The sequence below is a fragment of the Eurosta solidaginis genome, chromosome X (assembly GCF_040869045.1).
Source record: "Eurosta solidaginis isolate ZX-2024a chromosome X, ASM4086904v1, whole genome shotgun sequence".
Classification (NCBI taxonomy): domain Eukaryota; kingdom Metazoa; phylum Arthropoda; class Insecta; order Diptera; family Tephritidae; genus Eurosta; species Eurosta solidaginis.
The window spans coordinates 37,593,046-37,606,826 of NC_090324.1; the positions used below are offsets into that span (position 1 = coordinate 37,593,046).

At 40.2% G+C, this 13,781-nt stretch overlaps 1 pseudogene; it reads right to left on the reverse strand.

Moving 5' to 3' along the window:
- Positions 1–1,172: 1,172 nt before the first annotated feature.
- Positions 1,173–1,952, reverse strand: LOC137234849 (serine-threonine kinase receptor-associated protein-like; annotated as a pseudogene).
- Between the last annotated feature and the right edge of the window lie 11,829 nt (positions 1,953–13,781).

The following is a 13,781-nucleotide window of genomic DNA, read 5'->3' on the forward strand; positions in this document are numbered from 1 at the left end:
ATACACCCTGGTCCATTTGATACTATATCATTACACTGGTTATCGACTTTTCAGATTGGTGTAATCTTTTCGCAACATGGTGAGGGTACCCTGCCGAATATGTAAATAGTAAATGCAGCTAAAGGTGATTCACCTGTCTGTATTAATTACAATGGTGGGTGCTATAGTAGCTCCTAACAGGAAAACAACCAATTACATTTATGCACATTACACAGTGGAATTTACTATTAGTAGAATCGGCAAATGGCGTTGAAATTGACCTTGTGGGGACTAGAGATAGTAGTGATCAACCACAATGGGTACCTTACATGCTATGGGATGAAGCACGTATTAAAACGCCACTCGCGGAAGCTAGCGATGAAACTTATCCTATTGGTTTAGCGTTAGCCAACTCTCCAACCCACGAGTTAACTGTCGGCGAAAGAAAAGTGCAAACGATGCCCGTAATTTATGTACTTTCAACAAATGGTCCTTTACTATATTTTAACTTTTTTGAATTTAACACCGAACGTTGTGTATATTTGCTCACCCCCAGCGCCAATAAACTATGCTTTGGCAAAGTTCAGTAGCTTGGATGAAGGAGACTTAACGAAGTCTAACTTCGCTCAAAGTTTAGAGGAGAGCAGTCTACATTCGCTACCAATAATTGAGATACCACCAACCGCACCATTCCATCCTCCACCATTGAAACGAATGTAACCACTCAGAGTACATCGGCATTTGCCGCACCCGCCAACAAACCTTTATTTTCAGCTGGATGGGAACAAAAACCACAAAGTTTGAGGTTCGGGGTGGTCACTACCTCAAATTATACACAGCATATATTAATAATTAAACTCATATCACACATTGCCACAAGCGTGGCTGCAGTAACCAAAGACCCCCATAGCGATTGTACAGGTTTTTGATAATAACTTTCAGTTACCTGTTCGCGGAGTTCCTTCGCCGATGTCACCCAGATACGACCACCAAGAAATAGTCGTTATCATCATCTCGTGCCTTTGCTTTGGCACCTTTTGGGCCATTGGTGCCGGCAACACTCTCGTCGTGTATGGTTATGTCTTTGAGGACATCCTCACCGCTAATGTCAACGTCATTATCCCTATTAGCCATTAGATAATCTTACATTATAAAACTCATTCTATTTAAGGTCACTCAATTACATACATACCTCAACTTGATGGCCGATTTCTATATACCAGCGCTTGTGAACGCAAATGTACCTCCAAAGATGTTGTTGGCACTGGCGGTGTTATGGGTAGCGTCAAAGCCGTTAGGGTTGCTCTTGGCTCTGATCAACCATAAAACGAATTGTATATAATACAGAAATGCATCGAAATTGTAATTATAATGCATGCGAATATACGTGCCAATGCGTGTAGGCCAATCAGATAACCACCGCCATCTTCTGGCGCCGCCAGCATAAAGTTCACCATCTGGACTAAACGTCACCGAATGTACTAGACCAAAATGTCCTTTAAAGGATTCAATTGCCTTACCAGGTATATAATCAAATCTGTACATTTTGAAGTCTTCACCTCCACACACATACACATGTTTATCTGGACGCAAACTAGCCGATGGGACATTTGTCGGCACTTTCACCTCTTTCGGCTTTTTCAATGTGTCCACTTCCAAGAAGCTAATGGTTGAACCGGGTGTGAGTGTCAGTATATGATTATGAGCTGATATTTCAAGGCTATTGGCCAGTAAAATCAACAGCACTGGAAGCAGCCAATGTGGTATTCTTATTTAGCGCGACACCCCAAATGGCACCTTTGTGTCCTTCGACTGCGCCAACCCAATCACCGGTATCACCTTTTCGTGGCATGGGACTGCCATCTTTACCCGCCGATAGGAGGTAGTAACCGCTCTCGCAAATATCACTAATGCACAACGGCGCGTGTGTGGCCACGGCAGGTCAACGGGATTTGACGCAAATTTGAGGTCATTCTTTCAAAGTTCCAATTGTGGACGTAAAAATTTCGGGCAAGTTTTTGTCATATCAATAAGTACCTTCAACAAACTTTGATCATCTTGCGCCTCAATGTTATCAGCTGTGGTCATAACCATGCGTGATAATAAATCAGAAAAATGTTTGAAGACGCTGGTCTCTTCAGCTTTGTGATGTAATATGAAAGCGCCAATGGCACGCACAGCTTGAAAACGTACCTCAACATCAGCTGTTGTCTCGAGCTTTTGGCCAACATCTGTTTGATTAAGTCAAGACATTGTGCCTCTTGATTGCCGAAAATTGATGGTACACTAGCAAATATACGCAATGCAGATTCTTGTAGTTGTACAGATGGTGAGTTAGCACATTGACACAAAAATTGTAAAATATCAGTCCATTGATTGTTGCCATCATCATCGGTGAGACTACGTGCTACTTCAGCAATTTGGTGCATGTTTGAGCGACGCACTGAGAGACAAATTTATCATGGGGTTGGAGAAAGGTCCAGCGCATGACAAAATTTTCATGGAAACGATAGCGTGTTATTTAAAGAAGGCGGTGGACATTGCGAACACCACCGAGTATATATATACTCAACGCCTCGGTGACTCGATTAAGCAAGAACCGCAAGAAGCATTGAACTATGTACAAAGCAAGGGCAAAAAGGTACAGCAGCAGCAACAGCCACCGCAGCAGAGCAACGAACAGCGACGGCAGCAGAAACAGCCGCAGTCAGCGAACAAAAGCAGCAAAGAAAAACGCGGACAGCAAAGACAAGGGGAGCAGTGCATGGTATGTGGAAAATCGAACCATGTAAGCAGAGAATGCAGGTATATAAACTTTAAGTGTCATAACTGTAAGCAAATAGGGCATTTAAAAAAAGTGTGTGCGGTTAGGGAAACACAACTAAAATTTGCTGAGCATTGCGAAATGAATTTGTTCGCACCGCAATCTGTAAACGATGGTCCTATAAAATTAAATGTTCACCTGAACAAAATGCCTATTAGTATGGAGTTGGACATAGGTTCTGAATTCAGTATCCTCTCGGCAGCGCGGTTCACAAACTTAGTTAGCAGAAGTGAGCTTGTAAGTACAAACGTTATATTAAAAACGTATAATGGCGTACCAATATACCCTGTTGGTAGTTATGACGGACTGGTGGAGTTTAAAGGCAAACACGAAGTGGTAAAATTCTTAGTAGTTGATAATGGGGGACCGCCATCACTAGGCAGGAATTTTTAAAGAGCGTTTGGGCTAAATATCGCCAATTTAAACTTCACACTGCCCAGCGAAAGTGTAGGAGTGCCTAGGGTGGTGGAAAAATTTCCATTACTGTTCGATGGGACTTTAGGTTTTTCCAACAAGGGCTAAACGAGGTTGCAGTTGATCGAAAAAGCGACAACAAGGTTTTTTAAGCCAAGGCCGGTACCGCTGGCTATCCAAGCAAAGGTGGAGAAAGAAATCAACAACCTAGTACAATTAAAAGTCCTTGAGCCAGTGGTGTTCTCCGAGTGGGCTACATCGATAGTGCCTATTCTCAAAAAAGATGGAGGTGTTAGAATCTGTGGAGATTTAAAAGTGTCGGTTAATCCGAATTTAGTAGTAGAACAGTACCCGTTACCGAGGATTGAAGATCTCTTTGCGAAACTTCATGGGGCGAAGAGTTTACGAAACTCGACTTATCTACGGCTTATCAACAAATTGAACTTAACCCCGAATCACGCAAGTTGACTACAATCGCGACAACAAAAGGACTTTTTCAGTATACGAGGCTAGTTTATGGGCTGGCATCGGCTCCAGCAATTTTTCAAAGAATGACAGAAGGTCTTTTGATGCATTTAGAGGGTGTAGTAATCTTCTTGGATGACATATTAATCACGGCTCCGAATAGGGCAACACATATGAAAAGGCTTGAGGGAGTTATGAAAATACTAGAAAATGCCGGATTAAAATTAGCTAAAAATAAATGCCAGTTTTGCTGCAAACGGGTAGAGTACTTAGGGCACATCATAGACAAAGAAGGTTTACATCCAAATCCGACAAAGACGCGCGAAATAGATGGCATAAAAAAAATAAATGTAAGGCGCGATATCCTCCGAAGAGATCTAAGGCTGAGCTTCTCTTCCAATTTGCGTCGTGCTCCTCTTGATTTTCCCTACAAATTGGCCGGACGGGACCTACATGTTTTATGCCGACTCCGAACGGCATCTGCAAGGCAGATAAGTTTTCACTGAGAGCTTTTCATGGCAGAAATACACCCGGAGCGCTTGCCAAACACTGCCGAGGGGCGACCCCGCGTAGAAAAATTTTCATCTAATTTAAAAACCTTTTTTCTAAAATTTTGATGTTGCTTTGCCCGGGGTTCGAACCCAGGGCATACGGTGTGGTAGGCGGAGCACGCTACCATCACACCACGGTGGCCGCCGAAATAGATGGCATGCCGTACCCAAAATCAGTTAAAGAACTTCAAGCATTTCTAGGCGTAGTTAATTTTTATCGTCGCTTCTTACCCGATGTAGCAAAGACATGTGCCCCGCTGTATGACTTGCTCAAGGCAAACACCAAATTCCTTTGGTCCGAGCAATGTGAGATTGCGATAGACACGTTAAAGGCAGGGTTAAAAAGGAAACGTGCTTGGCACATTTTAACCTACAGCTTGAAACCAAGCTGACTGTAGATGCTAGCCCGGTAGGAGTTGGGGCAGTATTGTCACAAATTACGTCCGATGGCGTTGAAAGACCTATAGAATTTGCATAAATTCACATTTGGAGCACTGCTCAATTACTTGAAGTTTAGTCTGTAAGCAACGTGAAATGAATAAAGTTCATTACGTAAGTAAATTAGTGAAATTTAACATAATTTTTTCGTTAATTCGTGCAAGTTAAATTATGTTAATATAATAAATATAAAAAGTAAAGTGATGTGTGCGCTTAAACGATTGTAAACGTGCGGGAACAATATGTATCACACAAACCTGTTTTTCGCGGATAACTTTTAAACCGGTAAAAAAATTTAACTTCCGCTTTCGGATTCTTAATCTAAACGTAAATACGCGTCTTTTGATACCTCACTCCTCCTTGTTTCCTCTTATGGTTGAGAATTAAACGAAATTGTTTCGTGGCCGCTAAGCCTGCCAGTTGCCAAATAAAATGAGATGCAGTTCGCCAAACCTCTGAAGCAAATTAAACTGCACCGCTTATGAACTGAGCCTTTAAAACCACTATAGTAAATGCCTCTATCGTATAGCCAAATTTAAGCACTGTAGCTGAGACCAATCGCTTCCAAAAAAAAAGACGAACCTGGATAAAACCAGTGTAAATTCTCCGCTGTATAAACGCTGTAAAATCCAAAACGGTGGAGCCAACTAGTAAGGGGTGAAGCTTATGCCAATTGCGTCCAAATAAAAGCCAGATTTAATATTTTTTAATATAATTTATTTTACCGCAATCGATGTGACAATGTCGAAGTCCAGCAAGAAAAGAAGGAATATACATAAGCTAAATAGGCAACGTCGCTCTAATTACAATATTCGATATACATACATACATATCATTGTACATACGTACATATGTACACACCAATTGTGCAAATCACTTGATTTAGCGGTAGCCGATTCTTCGCTGCGCAATACCGTAGATTGCTTATTAGCTGTACCATCAGCTGATGTAGCAGTCGGTGACCTACTTTGCTTTGCAATTACAACTTGTCAAAGCAGTTTCTCCCAACTTAGAAGTGGGAGAAGCAACAAAATATAAAAAATGCATTTATGGGTGTATGTATTTAAAGCATATAATAACCCTTTTAGTATAGCGGAAATCTTGTTCGTGCAATTGTTCGGACTTAAGCAAGTACAGGCAGTGCTAGTACTATATAGTGCAATGAGGAGTAGATAATATAATTAGAGTAGTATAGTTTGTAATTAAACATCCTCCGCCCGTTGAAAGGCTTAGGCTTTCAAAATGTTGTCGTCGATGGGTAAAAGACATAGCTTCGCCACAGGTCGCTTGTATACACCATTTGTGGTTTTGAGCACGGCAACACGAACTACACCGTCATTTCCTTGAATAGTTTCCATGACTCTACCAAGAGGCCACTTTAGAGGAGGATAATTTTCTTCCTTCACCAAAACCATATCACCAACCTTTAGGTTAATTTCGGAGGAACTCCATCTTTGTCGCTGTTGTAAGAGAGTTAAATATACGGACTGCCATTTCCTCCAAAATTGCTGTTGCATGCAGCACATACGCTGCCATCTGTTGAGCCGGCTTATTTCAATTTGTGTTAGATTGGGTTCCATGATAGATGTAAAATGTGCAGGAGTAAGCACATCTAAGTCATCGATATTTTCTGAGATAGGGCAAAGTGGCTTGAGTTCACAATCGCAGCAATTTGGCAAACCAATGTACGAAGCTCTTCAAAGTTCAGAGCTGAGAGACCTGCAATACGATAAAAATGATATTTGATTAGCTTGATAGAGGCCTCCCAAAGGCCACCAAATGGGGAGAGCGTGGAGATATTAATTTTCATTCAATGCCGTCGTTCAAACATTGCTCCTTTACTGATCTTATATGGTGCTGATTTAAAAAAAGTTCTTTTAGCTCGCTCAATTCACGTTTTGCTCCAACAAAATTCGTTGCATTATCAGACCATATTGTTTGGGGCTTTCCACGCGTACATACGAAACGTTTTAGTGCGGCTAAAAACGAAGGAGTAGATAAGTCTTTTACTAGTTCCAAATAAACTGCCTTTGTTGAAAAACAGATGAAAAGGCATATGTAACATTTAATCGGAGGCCGATTTCTGACTTCAGACTTGTAAACAAACGGCGCACAAAAATCTATACCCGTAAATGCTCGGTTGAACTGAACTCGTTGTGGAGGCAAGCTGCCCATCAAATGTTCCATTACCTTCGGCTTAACATGAAAGCAGCGAACGCACTTGTTTATGACACGAGTAATTGTTTTTCTACCACCAATAGGCCAGTATTGAAGGCGAATAGAGGCTAGCAGGGATTGTGGACCGGCATGAAGCAGCTGTTCGTGAAAAAATGTAATAATTGCATCAGTTGTCGGATGCTTCACGGGCAAATTGATTGGGTGCTTTGCGGAGTAGTCTAAAGATGAGTTCTGAATTCTACCACCAACTCGAAGCAATCCATTTCCGTCGATAAAGGGGTTCAAAGATCGAATGTCCGGTGAAGTCTTCACTTGCAGTTTAGCTTCTAACAAATTATTGTCCTCTTTCAAATGCGACTTTGGATCATACGAATTACAAATTAGGTTCCACGTTGAAGGTCTATAGGATTTAATGGTCCAGAGCATCTCGTACCAAGTGGTTGTAAAAAACGGGAGACGTAAGCATATACTTTTCGCAATTTGGCAAAGGAATTAATAAATTTACAACTTACCGACATATCCTGTGTGGCTGTATGCACAAACGCACCTTTTTTCTTCTCTGGTAGTACCTTTGGTAGGGCAGGAGATACTGGCCATTTGCATTGGTCATTTGGGAGGAATGATGGCCGTGCTTCCAAATTGGCTTACTTAATAATTCATTTGGGCTGGCTCCCTTAGATAATATATCAGCCGGATTCATTTCAGATGGAACATACAGCCATGTCGTGTTTTGTGTCATTGTTTGTATGCTATTAATGCGCTTGGCAACAAATATGTTAAAATTAGCTGGCTCGTTACGCAGCCAGGATAAAACAATAGTCGAGTCTGACCAACAAAATACCTTACCATTAAAAATGCGAAGATTAGTAACCTTATTTGGTAATTCTGCTAATAGCGAGGCGGCCGATAACTCAAGCTTTGGCACTGTGAGTGTTTTAAGTGGAGCTACGCGCGATCTAGAGCAAAGTAGATTTGTGGAAACGATTCCCTCTTTCTCGGCCCGAATATATACGCAAGCACCATATGCTGCCAAGCTTGCGTCGCAAAATCCATGCATTTGTATATCGGCATCAGCCATTTGTACACACCTATCAAATGCGAAACGAGGAACGAGTTCGTATTGGTTACAGATGTCTAGCCACGCTGTCTGAATGGATTGGGGTGGGCTTTCATCCCAATGCAAATTTTCCCTCCAAAGTTGCTGTAGAAATATTTTGGCCTTCGCAACCACAGGCCCAATCAAACCAAGTGGATCGTATAATCTGGCAATAGTTGATAAAATAGTGCGCTTTGTGACCTTTGTTGGTGATGTAAAAGGCGAGACAGAAAATATAAAAATGTCTAAGTTAGGTTCCCAAATTAATCCAAGCGTTTTCGTTACGGTAGTGCCATCATGAAAGGCTAAAAAACTTTGCTTTTCTGCATCAGCTATATCCAGTAATAAACGCTTGTCATTTGAACACTATTTCCGCAACTCAAAATTTCCCAAAGAAAGTAACTCTCTTGTTTGGTATAAAATATCACGAGCTTCATCCAAGGAATCTGCGCCTGTAATCATATCGTCTACATAAAAAGAATTAGTAATAATTTTTGCCCCAATTGGATAGGCTTGCCCTTCATCAATGCAAAGTTGTTGCATTGCTCGAATAGCTAAAAACGAAGCTGGTTTTGTATCACAAGTTACAGTGTCAAGCTTATAAATACGAAAGTTTTTCCCTCCAGACAATACACTGCAGATAATTATCAGGATCAGACATTTTAACGCAACGATACATTTTGCATATGTCTGCAGTCAGAGCAATTTTAAATGATCGAAAGTTCAATAGCGTGTCGAATGAGGTGGGCTGTATTGTAGGCCCTGCCATTAAAATTTAGTTTAGTGAGCGTCCATTGCTGGTTGGCGCAGAACCGTCAAATACAACGCGTAGCTTTGTTGTTGTGCTATCTGCTTTGTGAACGCAGTGATGTGGTAAAAAATGTGCACGTACCTGGGCTGGTATAACGTCAACCGCTGACATATGACCAAGATCAATATATTCATTAATAAAAGCATAGTATAGTTGCTTGAGTTCCGGATTACGCTGAAGCTTACGCTCAAGTGATTTAAATCTATTTAAGGCCTGTTCATACGATTCTCCTAATTCTTCTGCCGGCATCTTTTTAGGTAAATGTACCAAATAAGCACCAGATTCCAAGCGAGTGTAATTTTTAGGAAAGTGATTTTTGCACCTTTCTTCTTCCACAGTCATTTGAGAAGCTGAATTTATACGTTCCTCTATTTCCCAAAAACGCTTTACGAAATTATCAAGTTCTATATTTGTTTCAACCTCACCTGAGATGCCAGCGGCTGTCAAACATGAAAGTTTTGATGACTTTGTGGTACTGCTTCCAGACACAACCTATCCTAATTTTGTTTTTTGTAATACAGGTAAATCTTCGGCCAAACGTATTTGCCCGACGCATAACAGGTCAAAGAATAAACTGGCTCCAATAAGCATATCTATGCGCTGCGGTTCAAAAAATAGGGGATCTCCTAAATTAATGTTAGTTGGAATCTTCAAGTCAACAGATTTCAAAGAACGGCTTGGTTACACATCGGTGATGGTAGATGCGACGACTGCTGACAATTTGGTAGAGTAATTAGTGATACGTGAGTGTAGTTCAAGATCAACGATATGATCTGCAACAAATCCATTTTGGCCTATGCCAGAAACGGACAATGATGATTTCAATTTTCTTAACTGAAGCTGATTAACTAAGCGATTCGTGCCGAAGTTCAGCTGGGATGCAGAGTCAAGCAACGGTCTGCAAGGAACCAGCGAACCAGAACGATTTTTTACGTAAATTACGGCTGTTGCTAAGATTACAAATGACATATTGGTGTTACTAGAGTTAAACTCAGAACTCACCAATGTGGAACCTATGTGCTGTGTTTATGGTAAACTAGAATTGTTCACATTACCTGAAGAAAGTCCATAGTTTGATGTTGACGGCGAATCGTACACTAGTGCGTTGTTGGATGGCGCATTACCTATATGAAGTAACGTGTGATGTTTCGATGAGCAGTTGCCTGATCTATAGCTCTTGACCGAATGTCCAGCTCGAAGGCAGTTTATGCAAAGTTGCAATTTTTTCACCTCCTTAAACCGCAAGGAGGGTGAAAGCCGAAGAGAGTTTTCACACTGTACGATGGTATGCTGGTTAGATTTGCATGATTTGCATTCGCTTGACGTCGAAGCAAGCGATACCTTACGATTATTGTTTAAATTTGATCGCTTTCCTACCTGTTTGTCGGACCTTAGTGCAATTTCTGCGTTTTCCACATTTTCCAACCGCTGGCAGCGTTTTTCCAAAAATTTAGACATTGAGCCCCAGGATGGTAATTCATTTATGGGTGTTTCTTCTTCCCATTTCTTTCTGGAGGCGACGTCCGTTTTTTGAAAAATAAGTTAGATAAGCATACCATCCGCAATTTGCTCCTTCGTACCTATTGTATGCAGTGCGCGTATATGAGCGTTGATACCGTCACTCTGAAATTTCCAAAGAACGTATTGTGTCTAAAGCAACGTCGCGAAGGCTAGAGCGCAAATGTTGGAACTTTTCAAGACGAGTTAAATCAACATCTTCATGCACCACTGTGTTAAACATTGAAAAGAAATCAGGCCATTCCTTATAATTACCACAAACTTCGGAATCTGGAGTACTGGTAGTTTCTGTTTGGGCGGCGTAAAGATGATAGATTGTTCTCCTGCATTTATTCTACTGGTCGAGGTATCAGATGCGGCTGAACGAAGCGAATGTAATTGGCGTTTCAACTTTGTTTTAGCCTCTATGTAGCGATTTGTGAATGTCGAAAGAATTTCCTCGGAGCCATCCTCATCTTCCAGTTGTGAATGCGCAACATCAAACCTATTTTCTAGCCGCTCCACCTGCTCTATTCGCACTTCAATTGCCGGTTCATCCATATTTCGCAGAGCTTCGAATGTTAGCTTGTCGTCAATCGCAGTAAGTTGCTGCACAAAGGAATCTCGCTTCTTTTTTGCGCCTTCTAAGTCCTCCGATTTCTTTGGCGGCATTATGGATATGATCGCTAATAATATTTATATAAAGAAGGTGTTAAATAATACGGGCCGTGATCGCAAATCACGTCGAGGTCACCAAATGTTTCATGGCCGCTAAGCCTTTTTAGCAGCCAGTTGCCAAATAAAATAAGATGCAGTTCGCCAAACCTCTGAAGCAAATTAAACTGCACCGCATAAAGAACTGAGCTGAGAAACCACTATAGTAAATGCCTCTATCGTATAGCCAAATTTAAGCACTGTAGCTGATACCAATCGCTTCCAAAAAAAAGACAAACCTGGATAAAACCAGTGTAAATTCTCCGTTGTATAAACGCTGTAAAATCCAAAACGGTGGAGCCAACTAGTAAGGGGTGAAGCTTATGCCAATTGCGTCCAAATAAAAGCCAAGATTTAATATTTTTTATTATAATTTATTTTACCGTAATCGATGTGACAATGTTGAAGTCCAGGAAGAAAAGAAGGAATATACATAAGTTAAATAGCCAACGTCGCCCTAATTACAATATTCGATATACATACATACATTTCATTGTACATACGTACATATGTACACACCAATTGTGTAAATCACTTGATTTAGCGGTCGCCGATTCTTCGCTGCACAATACCGTAGATTGCTTATTAGCTGTAACATCAGCTGATGTAGCAGCCGGTGACCTACTTTGCTTTGCAATTACAACTTGTCAAAGCAGTTTCTCCCAACTTAGAAGTGGGAGAAGCAACAAAATATAAAAAATGCATTTATGGGTGTATGTATTTAAAGCATATAATAACCCTTTAAGTATAGCGGAATTCTTGTGCGTGCAATTGTTCGGACTTTAGCAAGTACAGGCAGTGCTAGTACTATATAGTGCAATTAGGAGTAGATAATATAATTAGAGTAGTATAGTGTGTAATTAAACAGAAATTTAAACTTTTTTTGAAGAGAGTGTTTTTGAGGGAGTTACGTTTAGCTTCAAGTTAAATAGAAAGCAAAAGTAATTTTCAAATGCAAAAAAAAGTTTTTGAGTTAAATTTTATTTGAGGGGGTAACCGATCGAGTTTGACCACTGTGCCGCGTTTGCACTGTATTTGATGCGTATATATGTATGCGGGAGGGCTAAATATACGTGGGAAAAATACAATATGTTTATATGTAAATATAATGAGTAATTATTTCTTAATTTCACTATCGATATTTTTGTGGACTGTATAAAGAGAGATACAGAGTGATATACTAACTAGCTCGGGGAAAGTTTAGCTTTGCAAGAGAGAAAACTATTTTTTTTTTAAAACGCTAGTCTACGCACCGAACCACTCTTGTACCACTGTGCACGAGATTTTATATTACCGCTTATTTGTGTAATTAATTTTGTGTATGCGTGTGGATAAATGTGTGAACGCAAGTAAGACTAAATTTTTGTTTAATATTTGTTGGGGACAAATCAGAAACTTGCCGAGGTTTTTCAATATATTCAATTGATGACAAGAGATATTTTAGTTCAACTTGAGAAAATTTTAAAATATGTTGAGATTTGTCGCAATAAAATTTTGGGGGGTAATTTTAGCAAGCGTACCCACTGTAGCTAACTAATAGAGTTTTTCTTATTATGCTTTGCACATATATACCGTACTGAGTTTGGCAATATGGGGTATTGCTATATATATATATATATATATATATATATATATATATATTGTGACGAATATTAGTGACACTAAGTCATACTCACATCACTAGTTTGATGCTAAGTAAATGAAGTCACAACAACAATAAAGCAGACAGTCACTTGTATCTACATAAATGAATCAATCATTATGTCTACACATATGTACGTACACACAGCGGAGAAGAAACGCACAACCACATGTATATATCTGAAATACTCCCCAAAGTATGCAATGAGAGAAGCTATAAAATCGTGCATCTTTAGTTACAGCTGAGAAATTTTATAGCTGATGGCCAACTGGTAGATTCTGGAAATGGAAGCGCCTAGAAGATGCCAACGAGGAAATCAGAGAGTTTTATACTTTAAGGCAGCAACAGTAGAGGAACAACAATCAATATGATTTAAGAAGCCACCTGGCGAGCAATAGTAGTGTTGTGAAGTACGTTATATTGTGAAGAACTTTAATAAAGGCCATTTTGCATTATTGAATAGTGGAGTTCTTTATTCAACAGTTCAGTGATTCGAACGTTAGCAGAAGATTGCAAATAAGAGGATTTGCACAAAAATCATTACAGTTGTTGTCGGAAGATGAATTGTTGAATAAATTCCGAAGATTTCGAGTACAACAAGGACATGGCAAAGTTAAGTGAATTGAAGATCCAGCAACTGAAGAAGGAGTTGGAGAGCCGTGGATTTAATACAAGCGGCATTAAACTCGAACTTCAGGCACGACTACGAGAGGCAATGGAAGCAGGAGGAGTTAACGTGGAAGAGTATGTCTTTCATCTCGATGTCGACGAGACAACAACAAAAATTGAAGAGAAAAACGAAACATCGCAGACAGTTCCGAGCACACACTTGAACACGATTTTGCCTAAAATATCTGCTCAAACATCGGCAGTGTCATCTCAACTGGCAGAACAGAAGACATATATGGCATCACAACTAGAATCCCAGGAGAACCGTATAACGTCCAAGATTGAAGCACAGGAGACACGCATTTCAGAAATGTCGTCACAAATATCCACAAATATGTCATCACAACTGGAAGAGCAAAAGACTTATATGGCATCCCAAATGGAATCACAGGTGATACGTATTTCAGAAATAACATCTAAAATTGAAGCACAAGAGGCACGTATATCCAACATTTCGACACAAATTTCAGCACAGGTATCATCGCAGATCTCTGCAAAACTGG